The following is a 19868-nucleotide window of genomic DNA, read 5'->3' as shown; positions in this document are numbered from 1 at the left end:
GCTCACACGATTGAAGCGTATTATATTAAAAAGTTTTAAGAAGTAATTTATTTTATAAATCATCATTACATGCAGACTATTACAAATATAAAGCTATCAAAGATGTATTAAATTAGAGTAGGCCTAAGGCAAATCGTGACGCTTTACAAACTTCGTACCAGATAGTCCATTATAACATGGCCCCTGTCTTCATACATATTATAACGGCGCAACAGTTCAAGATGATTGGATTTATTATTACCATTGTGTGTTACACAATCTTTATGGTATTGAAGTAATCAACATTTTCCGGTTGTTATGCTGTGGGTAAGTGCTTCATTCTTATTGTTACGTGCATACATAGAATTTATAGCTTGCTTTCGAACATTCTTTTGATGAGCATTGTCCATATTCGAATTTAATTGTTTTAAAACTGATCAAGTATATGACTCGGACTTACATAGGAAGGGTCATACCACAGTACCGAAAAAAAGACGTAAGACATTTTCTTTGTGTGGCACCCTCTTTATGTTATTTTTTTTAATTATTGAACCACAGACTTACATAGAAGTGTATGACATATGTAAGTATGATGAACAAAGGAGAACCGAGTGTACTGATTTTAAAAGTGTACGTCGTTGGTGAAATTCAGACGAATTTACATTCTATAATTTTAATTGTACAATTACATATGACAAGGCAAAGACATACTCGTTTTATAAAAAAAAGCTAATCATACGTAACCCGGACTGACATCATCCACGTAAATACAGATTTATTCTCTAACAGGCTTATTATCCAACGCATTCACAGTTGTTTCACCACTTCTTTCTGTTACACAGTACAGGATCAGAGTAGAAAGAGATGGCGAATGCGATTGCGAGCGTCCGGGCGTTAGACAATGCTCTCTTGTATAGTCATAGTACAGTTAGTAACGGTGCCAGCGGATTTCCTGGGTTCGGTTCCCAGGCGGTACTGGAATCTTGATTCATATGAACTTGTTTCTTATTCGTTTATTTCTGTGGAAACCGAGAAGTTGAGCGTTTTTAAATGATATTTAGTGGCAAGAGAACAGAATGATTGCAGTAGAATGGAAAGTAAAAGGAATTATTTTACAAGCTCTTTTAACATGCTTTTAATATTCACATTGATTGAATCAAATTCTATGTGGAAATCGAATAACCACATTTTAATAGCCAGTTGAGATGAAATTTAAAAAAAAAACAAGTGTCAATACGGATCCCACTCATTGTTTAAAAAATATCTTATTTGTTATAGTAAAATTATTAGACACTGAAATAAATTATCTATATATACTAAGTACAAGTACAAGTATCTCAAAGATTGTATTTTGTTTCTTTTCTTTTGTACAATAAAGAGTTTACACACATACATACATATGTTACCGCCTTAATCAACAATAATATTCTTGACACTCAAAATTTAAATATTTATCTGCTTATTACGGTTTTAAATAATTCATCCCTGTGATAAACAGGCTGTCTTATAATGAGTCCGTTGCCACATTCCACAGATGCAGTAACAGCTTGTTTAAAAAAAATGGTAGTCGTAAACTTCTTACTGATTCAATCTGTCTAAAGAGCTCCGTTGGTGCTCTCGCAATTCCAAATTTAAATTGAAGAAACTATGAAAAACAAAACACTTGCGAGTTCGCGCAAACGGCTAACGTTTCAAATTCAGAAGTTTCCACCGGGTCAAATACTAACAAGAAACGTCCGTTAAAAGCTTAGATGTGCTTTTTGTAAAATAAACTTTGCTAATTTAAACAAATTGGAGCTAAAAGGCTAAGTTTACTCAAACCCGCTACTAGCTAGTTGGGCAAAAACAGAGACAAATCATCTAAGCCAAGGTAGTTACTACGTAACGTGAATTTCTATCGCTACGAGTATTGCTTTTGTTTGACGTTTTGACATTCGCATGCACTGACTTTTCGTAGTTTTTGTAGCAAACTAAATTCATTTTTATACTTTTCTGATTTTTGTGTACCTAGTTCTTTTTCTGTGCATTTGTTTAATTCAGTTTTTGTTTGATTATGTCAAAGTATGTATGTAAATTCTTTATTGTACAAATTAAGTATAAACAAACACAGAAAGTGTGAGTAAAGAGTAAATAAATTTTGCTGTAGGTATCTAAATCAAATTATTTTTGTTTCGTTACAGTCCATCGCTGCCACGATTCAGATATAGTTAAGGAAAAGCTAACAATCTTAATAAATACAGAACTGTATCATTAAGATATTAAAGAATGTATGATAATGAATATTAAGCATATCAAAATTGTATTGATCAAAGTCAGTTTTAACTATCTTCTGTATCCGTTCCCACAATTGTTATCGGTAACAAATGAACGTGACAAGTGTGACGATTGATTTGACTAACAAACCTATACTCATTGTCAATTTAGTAACAGTCACCTGCCATCATCAACTCAATAACGAACCAATCGCCTATGACAATTGATTGACTTGAGCAAACAAAATCAAGCCTAATTTTGGATAGAATTATGGTGTTAGTAATAGGGCTGCTTTTGGCTTAAGATATGCAGTTTTAGTCAAGTAACTTAATAAGTAGAAAATATTCTGATAGAATTGGGGAAATAAAATAATACAAAACAATCATCATAATTAAATCTAAAATCAAAAGTACTTGTTTAACAGGCTGACAGCATATCCTCGTTTAATAACAAAGACAATTCATTGAAAAATATATTTTTTCTCTTAAATCCTCAGTTGTGTCGGTTAGATGCTTTTGCAGTTCTTTAATAATAAAAAAATTGTTTTTCTTCTAAAAAAACTTTGAAAAAAAATGTGAACTTGCACGATGAAGTGTTTTGTTTTGTTTTCGCTAGATTTTTGCTACTACGTAACGACATTTTTTATTAAATGGCTGATAACAAAACCGAAGGCAATTCGATAACGATGAGCGCAAACCATGGCAAACAAAGCCGGGCACAGTTAATGAAGGCTTCACTGATCCCGCGGACTATTTGTCCCGGCACCGCGACATTAGTCCTGCCCGGGGCAACTTGGACGCCTGATTAACCTAGGGCAAAAATGTACCAGAGGATCATAACATGAAGAATAGTGGAAACACTCAATAATTCTTTCTCATAGCTTCTTTACGACGTACGATATTTAAGAAAAAAATAATTGATTTAAAAAAGGAGGGGTTCTTAATTTTTATATGTTATCATCCAAGAGTACCGTCATTTATTCTGATTAGATTTTTTTGATTAAAAAAGAGAAAAAACATTTACTGTCTACAAAATAGCACAAGAATATGTACACATCTATAAGTAAGTGGCAAAAGTTTTGAGAGGGTATACTTCTCGGTGTCTTACCTGTACCATCAATGCCTGCATGTCTGCAGAAGTAATCTATGCAGTATCTTGAAAAATATACCTAAAAAAATGGTTCATTACAAAGCTCAACACCTCTAATTTTATACTTTACTTCAAGGGTATAGCAAAAACACCATCATTACGCTTCAATTAGATGTTTGTTTAAAATTCATGTAATCATTGCAATAGTTACGACGCCAATTGTATTTTCCCGGCACATCTGCCTTGTTTGATTTGATTACCCTTACCCTCATGCCACCCTTGTGAGGTGCCAACGGGGCGAGCTCATTTCTCAAGGGAGTTTTTCTAATTTTCCCCGTAGCTAGTTGCCGGATCATTTGCTTGCCAAATTTATTAATAAACCGGTTCATTGGATGTTATACTATCAAAGATTGATACAACTGGAATGTTTGGAAGGGTGCTACTTGAAAGTTTTTTGCTTTTATCTGTGATGTTCTAGCAAAAGTTGTTTTGTTTGATTAAGGAGGTATGTAGGTATACTAAATTAAAATACCTCGATCGAGCTGTTACTGTCAGTTTTGTTATGACACACAGTATATCAATATTGTGATTAATAAGTAGTAATTATATTCCTGTAGTTATAGTCCATTTCCAATTTCGTTAGACACCAATTTGATAATACCGTCGAAAAAACACAATCGACAACAACCCCTTAAGGCTTTAAGCCTGGCAAGCCTGCATTGTGACCTCATTATGGAATCCTCCATTTTCCCTCAATCTTCAAAGTCCTTATTAAAAAGCAGGTACCAGGAGCCCATGAGAGCCGCGGCGGTTTTGCGAAGACACGTCTCGGCGCGGCCTCGCATAACGCTGAGCCTCGTTTGCATTCGCCTAGACCGAGCTAATGACTAATATGAAATATAGGCAACGTAATTACATGCTAGCACGGCTGTGAGAATGAGCGGAAGTATGTAACCGTTGAAACTCGGAGAAACTATGAAGTCCTATTATACCGAAATGCGATCTTGTATAAGTAGTATGAAACGACGTGTATTAGATAAAGGAGTGTTTATCCTGCGGAAAATTCGTGGTTTTTCCAGATCCTATTGGTAGTCTATTTTATCAAAATTTATTCATAGGTATTACTGTGAAAATGTAACAAAACCAGACAGACCACCAGAGAAGTTCAAATTGACTGTGTGAATTTAACTCTTAGACTAATAGAGTACACATCAATGAAACTCAAAGAAAGTAGAATCAAAATGATCCCTATTAAGGCTATCACAATACATCTAAAGACCCAAATCTGTATCTTTACAAACTGCAGCGTGGGAGACTATTCGTTATTCCATTATTCGTAAAGTTTCATTATTCGTAACGCAATGACGTCAGAAAGCTATGAATGAAAGGAGAAAGAACTAAGCCGGAGGCGGCATCTGAAAGCAGAATATAAGATGGGCGGATAATCGAAAGTTAGACGAGTAAAATTGCTTTCACTTACGTAAAAAACCTTAGACGCTTACATATGAGATTCTGTTTTAAATGGAAATTTGTTTTTGTGTTGGTCTTTAAACCTAAAAAAATACAACGCTGAGAATTAGTATTCGTTGCCCGTATCTGTCTGTGTTCTCTAAACTGTAGTCCGTTGTCTATCTGAAATAATCGACGCATGAATCTGGGAATGATTCTTATAACATAAACCTACCATTTTTTCCATAGACACAAACAATACTCGTGTGCGTTCAGAATCACACCTGATGGTAAATGAAGATTGTGAGCGACGAAGTACGCTTGCCAAGTAAATATCCGTTCACCTTAGGCCTGAACAAAGCTAGATTGCATTGTGCAGGGAATTCCACTTCTCAGTTGTCCGATATTAAAGGTTGAAACTAGCCTCTACTGCCCGATGCATAATGGACGAACTGAGCGACATTTTGAAGCACAGAATAAACGCCCCCAGGACTGAACTGTCGATGCGTTGTCTCTAATTGACTCCTCAACTCGGTGAGGGTGGATTTCAGGTCGCTGGTGTCAGGTGATATTTATATCATTAACCCTTTAATGACCCCTGTTAAGTGTTCTGTAATTTATTGACAGCTTGGAAAATGTTTGTAGGGTAGTTTCACTTTTTATTGGAAAAGTTGATTCTGCTGTGGACGAGAAACTGCAGAAGTGTGCTTATAAACTATCATATTTTTTTTGAAATATTGTAACTATGCTACATTAATGATTTGATGACCGTTGAGACCTATATATTCTTGAATGGCGGCTGGCGGCCACGTATCAGAAGATAGAGTGAGGGTATCTCACAGGAGGTGGATTGAAGGCCTAGCGTAGGCCGTAGGAGCCCAACAGAAGTAGGCGGCGTAGAAATGGTCAATGAGACGTTCTTTGAGGAAGGCCTATGTCCAGCAGTGGACTTTCATCTGACGATGACGGTGATGACTATGACTATAATAATAATACTCCAGTATGCTTACGACATTTTTCTTTTTTTCAGATCCAGAGTGATGACAGCTTCGTTTTCCTGCATGCAACTTTCCTGGTAAGAAAATAAGTTTTAAAAAGATTACTTTTGACTCACGAATATTATCATCAGAAAACTTGTTCGTACCATTTCCTTTTACTGCAGCTAAACTACACGAATAATAAACTTTAATGTTAAAGCAATAACATCTAAAATCCAAAGGTCTTACTGCGAACGCACTATCGTATAGCCGTCGATAGTCTATCGTCAACGGTTCGGAAAATCGCCAAAGTCGAACGTCTTCCATTACCCGTATTAGAACGCGATCGCAATCGCTAGCCCGGCTAAGCCCCACTTATACCAATTTTATTTTGCTACTGCACTGTATGTTTGCTAATGTTTTTTGAAATATTGCTTGTAATGAACGAGACTAAAATAAAAACCGGCCAAGTGCGAGTTGGTCTCGCACACCGAGAGTTCCTTACTTTATAGGAATCTATGAATGAATATCCAGTGTAAATATAGCCCAACTCCTAAGCAAACGCAGTAAAGGGTCATTTTAAAGTGGCTACTGACATAGACAGACAGGCACAAAAAAAATCAGACTACTTATTGGTTGTGCTATATAAGAGTTTCTTACTAAATTTCATGTTTCTAGGACCTAAGTAGGTTTTGATTCCCAGCAATTTGTATGGAATCACCTTTTCTTAACCTCCGACGGAAAAATATGTTATAACTTTGACGCTAATGTCTGTCTATCTATCTGTCTTTCAATGGCATCGTAGCTCTTAAAAGGATGGACCGATTTCGATGCGGTTTTTTATGTGAAAGCGGTTTTCCTTGCGGTGGTACTCAGCTATGTTTCATTGAAATTGGTTCAGCCGCTTTTCTGATATTTAATTTTGAAATGATTTCCAATTTTTCTAAGTTGGTTAGGTTATTGTCTTTTGATTGCGTTGACTTTGAAGTTTGATTTTTTCAATGCTTCAAAAACTAGAGTGACTTGTTTGATATTAATTTTAGCTTGATACCTCCATGCGTTCCTGAGAAAAATAGTCTTGACCGACAGATCTAATGACATTTCTGTTTTTACTAATTATGGTACGGAAAGTTTAATTAAAAAAAACACCAATTTTAATCTGTGGTTTTTGTCTATTTTTTTTTTTTTAAATTTTCATATTATCGTAGTCACGGTTGTTGAAAATGTAAAAGATAGATTTGCGAGGTCTACAACTCACGGAGCCATTGGTTTAATATTGGATTACAAAGCCAGTGTCCCCCCGTCTACGGCAAACCTAATAATTTCTGGTCGAGATATCAAAAACAAAGGCACACGTGGCATTCCCTTCCGTAACATTTTTAGAGTTCCGCTAATATTAAAAATATGTGAGTGCACCCTCTGCTTTTATTAAAGCTGTGCTTTTGGCTTGTTCATAATATTGATACTTGAAAATAAGCACAAGTAACCTTACTGTCACCATAAAATAATTCCAAAACGAGTTTCTAATTATAAAAAAAAACGCTTTTTTAGCTCTGAAACATGAATTTTCAACTAAATGCAAAATTCAAGTTTTAATTGCTTTAAACAAATATAATCATAAGTGACGTCATAGTTCAGTATTGCGGTACAAAATCTATGGTAATGGGGAATGTCATTAGTGATTTCTTCCAATTTTCTTTGCGGAACCTTTCATTAAATAATACAATTCGTGCGCGCCCAAAAACTTCCGGTGCACACGGACTGTGTTACGAGTAGAAGCGAGATGACCGATATGAGGCGATTCAGGCTCAAAAACAGGGGCGAGACTATTGCCATAAGTCATAAGAGGCAGCGGTATTCGATAATTCACGGTTATTATAACAAGAGTAGGCTCTAGTTCACTCGCGTTTTTCTGCCATGAAAACTCACAGACTACTGCGTCTAAACAAGGTAGTTAGTATTGTATGGATTAGTATGGAAGCTTGTACACAGACACGGTGCAATGACGCTACGGCGCATTTTATACTTAGCGTGTCGTTTACAAGCTCGCACGTCCAACCTACTTAGATCGATTTAGCAATTTTATTTTACGGCTTAAATCCAACTAAAATTATAGATGCGAAAGTTTGTAAGTCTGATTGTTTGTAACTTCGTCACGTCTAAACCATCAAACCGATTTCGATGAAATTCGGTATACTGATAGCTTAAGTCCCGGAGAAGGACATATCAGATAGTTTTTATCCCGAAAAATTACATGGTATCCACGGGATTGCGATAAAATAATTCTACACGGACGGAGTCGCGGGTAACGACTAGTCATAAAATAAACCCAAAATATAAATAAGTGGGTAATACTTATCAAGAGACCTTGCTCCTTTACCACTCGTTTTCGTAAAATAAACTATAGTGTTGGTCTCTGACGCTGAAAACACCTGCGAGTCTCTCCTCCCTTGCACCATAACCCCTATTGTACCAGCATCCGGAATCCGCGGATTGCCCGCTCCGGACATTGTTTAGCGCGCGGCAAAATATTGCCGGAAAACGACGGCAACGGCAAAAGGTATTGGCAACGGTTGACAGGTTTCATATGTTCAATATTGCCAGATCGTTCAACAATTGTGACCCTATATTACGGTAACGCGTGTAACTTCAAAAATGCTCTACAATTACTACTCTACCCTCTATACCCTATAGGTTCTCTACTCTTAATAACAACGGCGATTTGTATATCTAATGGTTTACACGTGTGAAACTCCGGGTAAAGTCAAATTATAGATAGTTTCAATACAAATCCCATTACAATTATATTTCATTGTTTGTCAATTGTGTTTGTTTACTTATTTTGTACAATAAAGAATTTAGACGAGCGTGAATGGGAACGTTGGGAGAGGAAGGCCTAGACGAACGTACCACGCTCAAATCGGGGACGTTCTGAAGAAAGGTCGGGTCAGGAGTAGTCTAAACCGACGTGCATGCATGAAAAGATTGATGAATGTAGAGGAAGCTAGAGTTGTATGCCAAGTGGAAGGATGTAGTCTCTTCCTACCCCGTCGGGAAAGAGGCGTGATTTTATGTATGTATGTATGTAAGAATTTACATACATACATACAATTTCTTTGAAATGAATGTTATTAGTTGAGCTTCTGATAAATATTACGATGTTTATCAACCGGTTTAGTGAGATAGTCAGAAGATAACGGTAGAATAATATCTCGCCATATTCAGTTGGATTCATAACAGTTAATACTCACATTCTATATGAACTTACTGTTAATGTGTTGCTTAATAAAAAGTTAATCTCCCGTGGCAGTTAAACGAGATTATAATCTTATTTTAATTTTAATAAAGTACTGGTGTTTACCCGTAGCTTCTCACGCGTACCATTAGCACCAATTGAAATTGGAATCCAGGATTTCACAAAACTTCGTTTCCTTAAAAATTGCGTAGTACCCGCGAGATATAGGTAGAGTCATTCACGATGACGCGTGTCTAATTTTGACAAAATCACGCGTCTTCGTGGATGGCACTAGGTATAGCGATAATAGTTATTTATGTGGCTGGTGCATAATGAGAGGCATTAAAGTACGAGTGTAGTTTGTAGGGCTAGTTTCATAATAAGATCACACGAGTCTTTATGCCTAATTATGTATAGCCGCATACATAACTTTATCTACATGCATATCATAAGTTTTCTATAATATGTTCAGATATGGCCTGTATTTTGACTTTGACTTTGACTTTGACTTTGACTTGACTTTGACTTGACTTTGACTTTGACTTTGACTGACTGAATAATAATTATTATCTACATGCATGTCATAAGTTATCTACAATATGTACAGATATGCATTGTTAAAAAAAGTATTACCGATACTTTAATGTAAACATTAAGATGCACTGTACTTTAATGTGAACATTAAGATGCACCCGCAGATACCAGGTTTCTTAATAAAGGCCATTTGATAGTCGTTTCTGAACATATAATAGGGAAGTTATGATATGCATGTAGATAAACGAATTTTATGCGATCGGAGTCGCGAGCATCAGCTATTTTTGATATAAAACCGATTGAGAAATTAACCTGAGTAACCATGCCATTACTGTCAATGAGCTACCATTGTCCTACCAGCCTAAAAACCCGCGACTTCCCAACTTCATTTAAGGTCACACGAACATTCAAACAACTTTTATACGAGTAACTAGTAAATTATCTTACTTAACCTAACATCCTCGTAAATTATGGAGCCGTCAAATTGAAAAAAAGGTCAGGGCAGTAAAACCCTGGACAGCTTTTACATTCGCGTGTCCTAAAATGGAGTTGGGAAGTCGCCGCTATTTTGACTAGTATCCTTGAGATAGGTAGCTCGCTACCACCACGACGTACGAATTCGCAATAGTTTGAGATTGCGTTTTTCATCTATCTACAATGCATTTTTAATCAGCTTCAAAATAGGGTTCACAACTCGATTTCATTTTTTTGTTTGATTTTATTGTTGATGGGTCAGTCAGGACTTTTCTTACGAGAAAAGAATTAGTGACTACTTTATCACTATGCTTATGTTTCTTCGCATAAAAAATATAATCGAATGTGTGCGGAACTTCGCAACAAAAAAGTATTCCAAGCTACGAATGCGTGAAAAGAAACTTGCTAGTTTTTATTCCTTTATAAGGTAGTCGATTGAATTGTGGGTTAAGCCAGGATTTTACTGGCCGGATGTTTCACAGTTTAAGCGGGGCTTCTCGTATTAACGTCGTTTAGTTCACTTGACCTTATAATATAACAATTGAGCGTAAATAAGTAGATTAAGTTAACTAAACCTTTGTCTTGATTTAATTATTGTATTTTCTTTTATTCAACAACACGTAGCGTAAATGATTACATAAAAACTAACTACTAAGACAATACAATGCCTGTATACAATACGATACAAATTGATTGAACACCTATAAAATAGTACAGAACAGAGGTAGACAATTTTTTCCAAATTTTTCCATAGGAGGCGTTACAATAGAAAATAATAGGTTCTAACAGGTGATGTAATTTGTAGTAGATTAGAACAAAAACAAAATATATAGATGGATACAGAGCAACATATAAATAGACTAGCAATAACACCCATGAGGAAGATGACAGATAGTGCTTCCTATGTATAAACCTAAAGATAGGTTAGGATTGGAGGAGGACTTATAGATTATTTGTTTGTTTTTTTTTAAATTGCTTTAATTGTTTTTATTGATCTCGCTCGCCCGCCTTGACTAATATTTAAACTTCATTTTTGTCCTCATCACTGTTTTCAAAAATTAGAAAAAAATCGGAAAATATCATAAAACATCTTTTATTTAAAAAATGTCCGTGCAAAATAGACGCATTCGAAAAAACTAACAAAAACTCAAAACACATTTTCCATTCATCAAATTACAAACTCTTTCCCGTCCCAACCATGGAAGAACCAACGAAGGGTGTAAATGCGAGTTCAACTACATAATATACATTATCTACGGGAGCTGATCAAACACAGGTTAACTTTTCCATGCAACAAAGGGTCCTTTATCCCGGGGGAATTCCATCGGGTCATCTCCCCCTAATGTCGTATTGTACATTACGCCCTTTTTCCTAAAAATACGATAAAGGAATGAGACAAGATTAGGTTAACCTTCAAAACGGCGTAAGCGACTTTGATGTATCGTGAAATACTTGTTTAGGTGAAGATTTCCTTAAATAGAAGGTTGTTTCTCTATTTATCTATATCCATTCTAGTATTATAATTTTGAAAGTGATAACCTAATTTCACGCAGACGAAGTAACGGGCAAAAGCTAGTAAAGTAATAATTAAGTAAATAATTACAATGATAATAAAATGTAAAAGTTACGAGTGAACTAACTAGGAACTGAACTAAAACTAAAGGTAATTGAGAAAAAAATCTCGTCATCGTAGCAGTATTTTCTTATTGTATTGCAATGTTGATGCATTGTGCTAGGAAGCTTCCAGCTGATTGGTCTCCATTGGTATCCGGCTTTTGTTTCATTAAATCTTTAAATATTATATGGGCGCTGGGAACGAACGAACCTGAAATTTCCACCTTCAACGCTGTAAAATTTTATCCTGAGCTCAGACATCTGTATTTGTAGAGCTTTAATCAAGTTATTTTCACTCAACTACAAAAACCCGTCTGTAATTACTAAGTAACATCGTGTGATTCAATTCCACGTTAAGCTTTTCACAACAAATCGATTGATCACAAAAAATCGATTGTACATGTTACTGTCGATTTATACGTTACATAATTCATCGCGGTTGTGGATGTTTCTCACATGTTCATTCACTTTCGTTCGTAAAAAGTTAATCGATTCATGAATTCCATTACGATAAGCTCCGATTAATCGTGTTGGATTCGCTCGTTGTTTTGTATCGGTTGGAATTTAATTTGTTCCGTTTGTCTTTGGTTTGAATCTTAAATAAGTGTTGTTTGTTATAATAGAGCATGATATGGATTGTTAGCTACATGGCTGTTAAATTGTTTTATGTTATGGGCTATATCGAATCTAGATGGAACAGGAATCTGATATGCTGAAGAATTTTAATAGTTTGAACAATACTTTCCGCTGTACCGTTCATTACAGGATAACACGGTGTGATGCTCGCATATCATATTGTATTGTTTACATTGTTACATTCATAAGTTAAATTTATTAATTCTTCTTCAAGTGCCTCTCCAACTTGTGAAGCTCGGTTTTCAACTGCTGGAATTTAGTAATCTTTATAATATTTGAATGTAAATTTAGATATTTATGGTTTTGTGTTTCAGTGCCCTTTACAAATTAAACAAGTTTTAAAATTTTAAAACAAACAGTTCAAAATTTATTGTAATATCGAGAAACAGCTTATTTAACAGCCAATCTAATTGTAACTTTAATTTTATTCGAATAAAGCGTAAATTAGTTATAACAAGCAAAACCAGCATGTAGGGTTTAACAGCACATCATTTATGCATCTGCGTTCCAAAATGTACTCTTTTCCTTTGAAGCAAGTTCTAAATTCTCTTTAAACAATATGTATTAAGTTGAGCTTTCGAAGTTGAACTTTACAAAGTAAATAATAAAGTTCAAAAAGCTCAGTGAAGGGTGTAGTAAGTAATTAAGTATAGTTCGTGATGTTTGTGGATAACATCAGCGCACGCGATTCATAGTAGCGATAATTTGCAGATTATTAGGTAAATTTTCATTTTAGATTTATATTTTTATGTTTACAACTGTTTGAAGGCATTTGGTGGTTAATTGAGTAATTGTGTGAACTATTAGAATTTAAACTTGCTGCTATGAAGCTAGGTAGAATTGTTTTTTTTTTATTATGACGAGTAAAAAGAGGAAACATAAAAAATGGCCAAGTGCGAGTCGGACTCGCGCACCGAGGGTTCCGTGCAAATATTTTTATTAATTTATGCTATTCGCAATTTTTCCTTTATCGGTACTATAAGACGTTGCTTCGTACCAAATTTCCTGTTTTTGAGTTCACGGGAAAGTACTCTGTAGGTTTTGATTCCCTTGCGAGTGTCGAAAATTTGCAGCAAACGGCTGTATCTTTTGATCGCGTTGGCTTAGAAGTTTGATTCTTTCACAGCTCCAAGGGACAGTACATCTGAGTATTTGATATGAATTTCAGCTTGATACCTCCACGCGTTCCTGAGAAAAAGGGTATTGACAGACAGACAGACGGACAACAAAGTGTCCTATAAGGGTTCCGTTTTTTTTTCTTTTGAGGTACGGAACCCTAAAAATAAAAAAATTACATGGATGAGTTGATTACCTATAAGTTAGGAACAGAATACAGAATATATCTTACGTAAGCTTAATTATGGAAAGTTTCATGGTGTATTTGTTTCTCTCTTTGTTTCTAAAGGATAAAAAAATACTACTGGATCGAAAAAAAACCGGTAAAAAGCCACATAATTAACGAATAATTTAAGTTTGAAAGAATGAAAGAACTTGTTTCGGTACACAGGCAAAGCCACGAAAAAACTAACTACTAACACAAAAAAATAACTAACATCTTTGTCGCAACAACAGAATTACTCTTTCAAAAACCTGCGCCATAAATAAAAGATCTGGCGGAGCCAAAGGGAAAATGGCTGCAAACAACGTGAATATGGCGTCGAATTTACTTGTACAGTCGGCTCACGTGCCCGAACTTCTTTCGTGATATCACCGGCTGCGAAGTTGGCAAGTATCGAGCCGACTATACTTTAAGACGATGGGTTGAGAAAGGTGCACAGCAGGTCCGAATGGATTGGCAAACTGGATTGGCAAACTACAATAAGGTATCAAAGTATTTATTCCAATTCCCCTTATTAACAGGATAAGAGGAATAGGAATAGAAATGTGCGCGTGTATTTCCTTTCAAAATCCATGTCGCTGTCAGAAAACTAGCGAATATCTATGTATGTATGTGGGCGAATATTCGACTGTTTTGACCGTGCGGTCAAATGTTGTTTAGTGTCCCACGTTTTATAGCACAACGGAAAGACAAATCACAAGAATTTTAATCACGCTAAATTCAGCATCGGTATTGTCTTAAATTTTCACAAAATACAAACCCTGGGCATCACCTCTTTTAATAACGCCTGCGAAGGCATATTCGCCCGTGTATGTCTAACTCTTTATTGTACATAAAACACAATAACAAAAAAAACAGTGGGAAGCAGATGTGCAAAGGCAAACAACACATAAACGGATTTCTTCCAGACAACGTTTGACAGGACAACAAAAACAAAAATCTCTACTTCATCACGAAAAATTAAAGGAGCACAAAGCTGAAATTAACCTAAATACTGAAAATATTATCCCGCGCACACCTTTTTTACTTGACTACCCGAAGAAGGGTTATTAAAGCTGTCAATAAGTAAAAATAAAATAGACAAACCAATAAGTCTTGGCAAATCACTCTAATAAAATTCCTTGGCGATAAGGCCTACTGTGACTTACACCGCTATGCGTTTAGCCAAGTATCGTGAAATGCAGTTTACAAGGCTGCTTAAGTACAGAACGTTGTTGAGTGCTACGTGAATTAGGGCGTTAATGAATAGCATTGTGTTTTATTTATAGGATATCTTGGGTTTTATCTCGCATTGACATTTATTGCGAAGTGTTCGAGATATTTGCAGTCGTTAAAGCTTTTGAATCTATGATGGCGATATATAAAGACGGGATATGCCGAGGTGATCTAACGGTACCACATACAGCTTTATAATCAGAGTCCTTTATATACCTACTAGTCTAACATTAGCATTGAAATTCTGGGATTTCAAAAAAATTAAGGATATCGTAGGTTTCATTAACGTTGCATAGTACGAGTGAACAAGATTCAAGATAAAAAGTGTCTGTGTGTTATTTCAGATGTCTCTACATGTCAAATTTCAGCTATTTTATAGAGTGAAGAAGAACCAAACACAAAGACACATTTATACACTAATTTTCGCATTTTTACTAATAGCAAGACGCACCATTCTTTGCATTTATAATCCTTGAAAGAATTTTGAACATTGAATTATTCAATTTAAGAAATTCGCCAATGCCCTCAATGTTCCTGTGAGCTTACTTAACATTCCTGGGCTACAACGAAATTCGAATCGTAGCGTATCGTAGCGTCCCTCTCACTCTCATTAAATAATATTAGCATCAGGGGGACAGCAAGATACGAAGTTCGAATTTTGCACTTCGTAGTACAGGGCCTGCTTTTTTACGCGGCAGCAAACGCAATGTGCACGGAAAACGCTCACCGCACCGCTACCCACTCCGCTTTCCGCTAGCGCCCAGTTCACGCCCTCAACATCAACTGAAGAAACTGTCTTGCAAACTCAGGCGCGCAACCACCACCCTAATACCCCGATAACTAGATTTGACCTAACTTGCCGCCGACTAACGATCACTCGCTAAACCTTCCCAAATGGGAGCCCATCGGCGGACCTAGATGAAGCCGGATTGACACCAATGAAGCCACCATAGACCCTGGCATATTTGTGGCCAGCGACTGCAACCGCTGAATGGGATAACAAGTCCATATGGCTTCTCCCCTAAGGGGAGAGAACAAATCCCGACGTCACTGCTCATTCTTCATTAAGCAGTCGAGCACACGTCACCCCGCTATTTATCATCGCCTTGCTGCCTCAAGTCGCTGGTTCGTTAATATGTGCTCCAACGAAGAATATAATTAATCAAAATCATTGAACAAGAAGTAGTATTCCTTTGCCAAGCGGCCGGGAAAAGTGAGAGCTCGCTGCGTTTCTTGTTTATGACATGTATTGACATTATTAACAACAGCCTATTTAACACTGACGTAGGTACTTTTTAAGGTTCCGTACTTCATTTGGCAAAAACAAGACCCTTTTCTCAAGGAGGACGTGGATATATTAAGCTGAAATTAATATTATATACTTAAGTTATGCTACTTTGTGAAGCAGTGAATAAAATCAAACGTCTAAGTCAGGCGTTTTGAACCTTTTGGTTTTAACGGCACACTTTCCGTTCATCAAAGTTTCACGGCACACCAATAAAACATGCCTAAGTGCGAGTCGGACTGGCGCGTAGAGTACCTAAAGAGTTCCTTACAGTATACCCATAATATGTAGAACATAACGGACAGCGGAGGCTTATTAATAGGGTCTCGTTGACATCTTTTGTACAAATCGCATACACTTCGCGGCGATCGCGGCACACCTGAAAATATACGCGGCACACTGGTGCACCGCAGCTCACCGGTTGCAAACCTCTGGTCTAAGTCAACGCAGTCTAAGATACACACATTTCCATACAAATAATGTCGGGGTATTAAAATTTATAGGGTGCTTCCGTAGTCCTAGGCCATTTCTTATAAAAAAATATTTCAAGCTATATTATGAAAAATTTACAGGGGTATAAAATCACGAACAGGTTCATGTTAATATACGCATTGCATTGCAGTGTCGCTTGTTTTCGTAAAGTTGGCCTGGCACTGCCATGCGTCTTGATTGCTGTATTTTAACCCAAAAACTGACATCGGCCTAAAAAAAAGCCATGTTACCCGTACCGTTCGCGTTGTTAAATGTAACTCTTATTTCACGCGCCATTATCCGGGGACCTACCATGTTGTGATTAATAAGTGTCGTTGACATTTTAATTGACCCCCGGCACTCTTTGTTGCCCGGGGATAGGGACCCTCCAACATTCAAGTGTGTGTTCGTACTTACGTGGATGCTCTTTTGTTTTTTGCTTCTCTTTGGCTGATAGTTAAAAAAAAAACCTGTCTGTGTCTTAAATTATGTTGGATACAAAATATATAAGCTACCGTTAGAGCATTTTGCTGACATCTGAACATTTAGTGAAGTGCCACCGTATTTTTCATACTTTCGAAAACACAAAATATCTAATGTAAATTTCTTATAATAAGGCTGCTATTGTTTACCTCGTAAAACCGGTTTCCTGTATCGCTTACTCTTGTGGTGTAACGAGTCATTATACTGTATTGTTAATTATCAATTGAAGATGCTTTATGAAATGTTATCTACAGAAGTTAGACAATTTTTTTCTAGGTTATTTGATTTTGCTGTGCTTAAGTCTGTCCTTATACAAGAGTAAAAAACCACCGCATATCTTTTTACTATACCTCTTCCAGATCGCTACACTTGACAGAGTGGTCGTGCAGCTTGAAACACACAGAGAGCGGTGGCGGGGCGGTGCGGCGCGGCGCAGAGGCGATACCGGTTGTAATATTCGAGCTAACGTAAAAGAGGGCACACAGAATACTATGTGCCCTCTTTCACGTTTGCTCGAATATTACAACTGCCACCGCCTCCGCGCCGCGCCGCACCGCTCCGCCTCCGGCGTTAATGTGTTTCTAGCTGTTGGATGGGGATCAGTAGTGAACTTTCATGACGACTTTCTTGGGGAAATGGTGTCGTGGGTTCCCTTTCCCTTCCATACCGCAGAGGATAGTCCAGAGTTCATACTTGGCAATAGAGAACACTGCTGTCCACTCTACCATTAGTCGCCTTTTACGACACCCACGGGAAGAGAGGGGTTTGTCTTATTATAAAACCGGGCACGGACCATTTACTATTATGTTTACATAAATCTATTAAAAACTTGACTGTTTAATCGGCTAAAGAAATAACTCACTTCACTTCTTATTAAATATTTTCGTGAAACAAAACGCCGTTTACGCGAAACGGAACGTACGTTTAAAAAATAAATTATAAAAAGCATCGTGCTTTTTAAAAGCTTATTTAATGCAAGCCCGGACAAAGAACCAACCAACTATGTTTTCCCGCGCAAAATTATTAAAATGGCCGCCGTAATGTCATTAGAGTTGCTCCACGCACGATTCTGAATGCATCTACATTTTAAAGTCAGGCTATTCGAGCTCCGTATTTTCAGAAAATACGAATCAAATTATACTTGCATAGTGATTCAAATATACTCATATTAAACAGTCATCAAGGCCAGCAAAATTTGAAACCACAAAATTTGTCACCGGCAATTTAGCTGCATTAAATTATAATAATTTCTATCGTAATGCTTTTACAATAAAGCTCTAACAAAAAAGGAACAGCTGTCAACGCAGTGACGCGTTAATTCTTATTTGATTTCTTGTCACACGCCTTAGCTTATCTAGTTTTGTCTATCTCATTCCTTGCAATTTTGTCCTTTTAAGCGTTGCTTTAAGGTTCACGTTGGTAAAGTACTACACCCAGCAGTCATATTGCTATTTAATGGCAGCTCAGAACTGGTTAGTGCGCAAAAAATGTCACATTACCGGTGATGTCATGATATATGAGAGCATTAGCTATAAATAAGTGGGTATAGACTTTGATAACTTGATTCGAATGCAGGAAGCGATATAGGGATTGGAGGAAACGTATCGATTAACAAATTACCTAATAATTCGATCTTTATCTTTACTTATGTGACCACATTTTGCTAGACTAGCTGTTTCCCGCGACTCCATCCGCGTAGAAGTATGAAAAATAGTTAACATTATATTGTCAGACCTACCGAATATACACAAAAAAAAATCGAAAGAGTTTGGTCACAAACATTTTTGACCCGAGAATTTTATATATTAGATAAATAATGGATTTGTTAAATATCTAAGACTAGATAGATATATAACGCAGTGGGTGGTTCTAATCTAATTATAAGGGTATTCCTAAAGTCTTTTGTTACAGTAGTTAGTGTAGTGTGGCATTGCACGTTCATTGTTTTAACGAAGCTCAGAGACAAAGCTTTGTGCTGTGACCACTGACCGTAAATAACAAACCCCTGGCCATCAACACCAAATATAGATAAAATATAATTCCATGAGTCGTATCCAACACGAACGCCTATAAACTAACCGCAACGAGACAAAGTCCCATAATTCACGGTGAATTGTGGTGATCAAACACGCGAAGTCGCAAACTATTATATTTAAGACCGAATCGGAGTCGAGTTGATTCATAATCGATTAAGTTTGTAGTGGCACAGCACTATTCGGTGAGGTCATCATCGACAGGTGGGCGGCAGTGGCATTTGAATTTAGAACGATTCTGATTTTGTTTTAGTTTTTTATGCGGCCAGTTTGATTTGTTTGTCCTCGAAAATGTTCGGTTTTGATTTTTAATTTGTATTTTAACAACGGGAATTTGATTACTTATCTATTGTGCCAGGTTTTCCCTCAAGGTGCTTACTAATATTTTATTTAACAAACAATAGAGACCTATTAGATTTATGCTAAACGTAACGCTCCCGTATTGTATTCGTTCTACCATATTAAAATAGGTTTTTTAATTTATTCAACATCAATTGCATATTTAATAAGTTACAGAATTAATTACCGAAGATGTCCATTGTAGCGCGTACTTTTATTCTACGGCGAACGTAATTATTTTTACATAATATTTCACGTTTAATGTTATTGTTTGAATGCATATAATTGTTTTAACACACATACTACCGATACGACTGCATTCGATTTTGATTCACTGAAACCTAGTTACAGCTTTATCGGTACTCTACATACCTACTAACCAGCTTACCTTACAGCAGTGGTTCTCAACTAGTAGTCCGCGGACCATCAGTATTCGGCAAAAGATTATACTCATTGATGCAAA

At 36.5% G+C, this 19868-nt stretch overlaps 1 protein-coding gene across 2 annotated transcripts in view; it reads left to right on the top strand.

Moving 5' to 3' along the window:
• LOC141426898 (uncharacterized) overlaps positions 1–19868 on the top strand; it is a 568321-nt gene that overhangs the window by 314513 nt on the left and 233940 nt on the right. For both annotated transcript variants that reach the window (XM_074086147.1, XM_074086145.1), the window contains one exon: positions 5801–5845. The gene's annotated coding sequence lies outside the window, so the exon portion shown is untranslated. The remainder of the gene's footprint in view (positions 1–5800; positions 5846–19868) is intronic.

This window comes from Choristoneura fumiferana, chromosome 3 (assembly GCF_025370935.1).
Source record: "Choristoneura fumiferana chromosome 3, NRCan_CFum_1, whole genome shotgun sequence".
Lineage (NCBI taxonomy): Eukaryota > Metazoa > Arthropoda > Insecta > Lepidoptera > Tortricidae > Choristoneura > Choristoneura fumiferana.
Note: the sequence above shows the minus strand (reverse complement) of the source record. Positions and strands in the feature narration are given on the sequence as shown.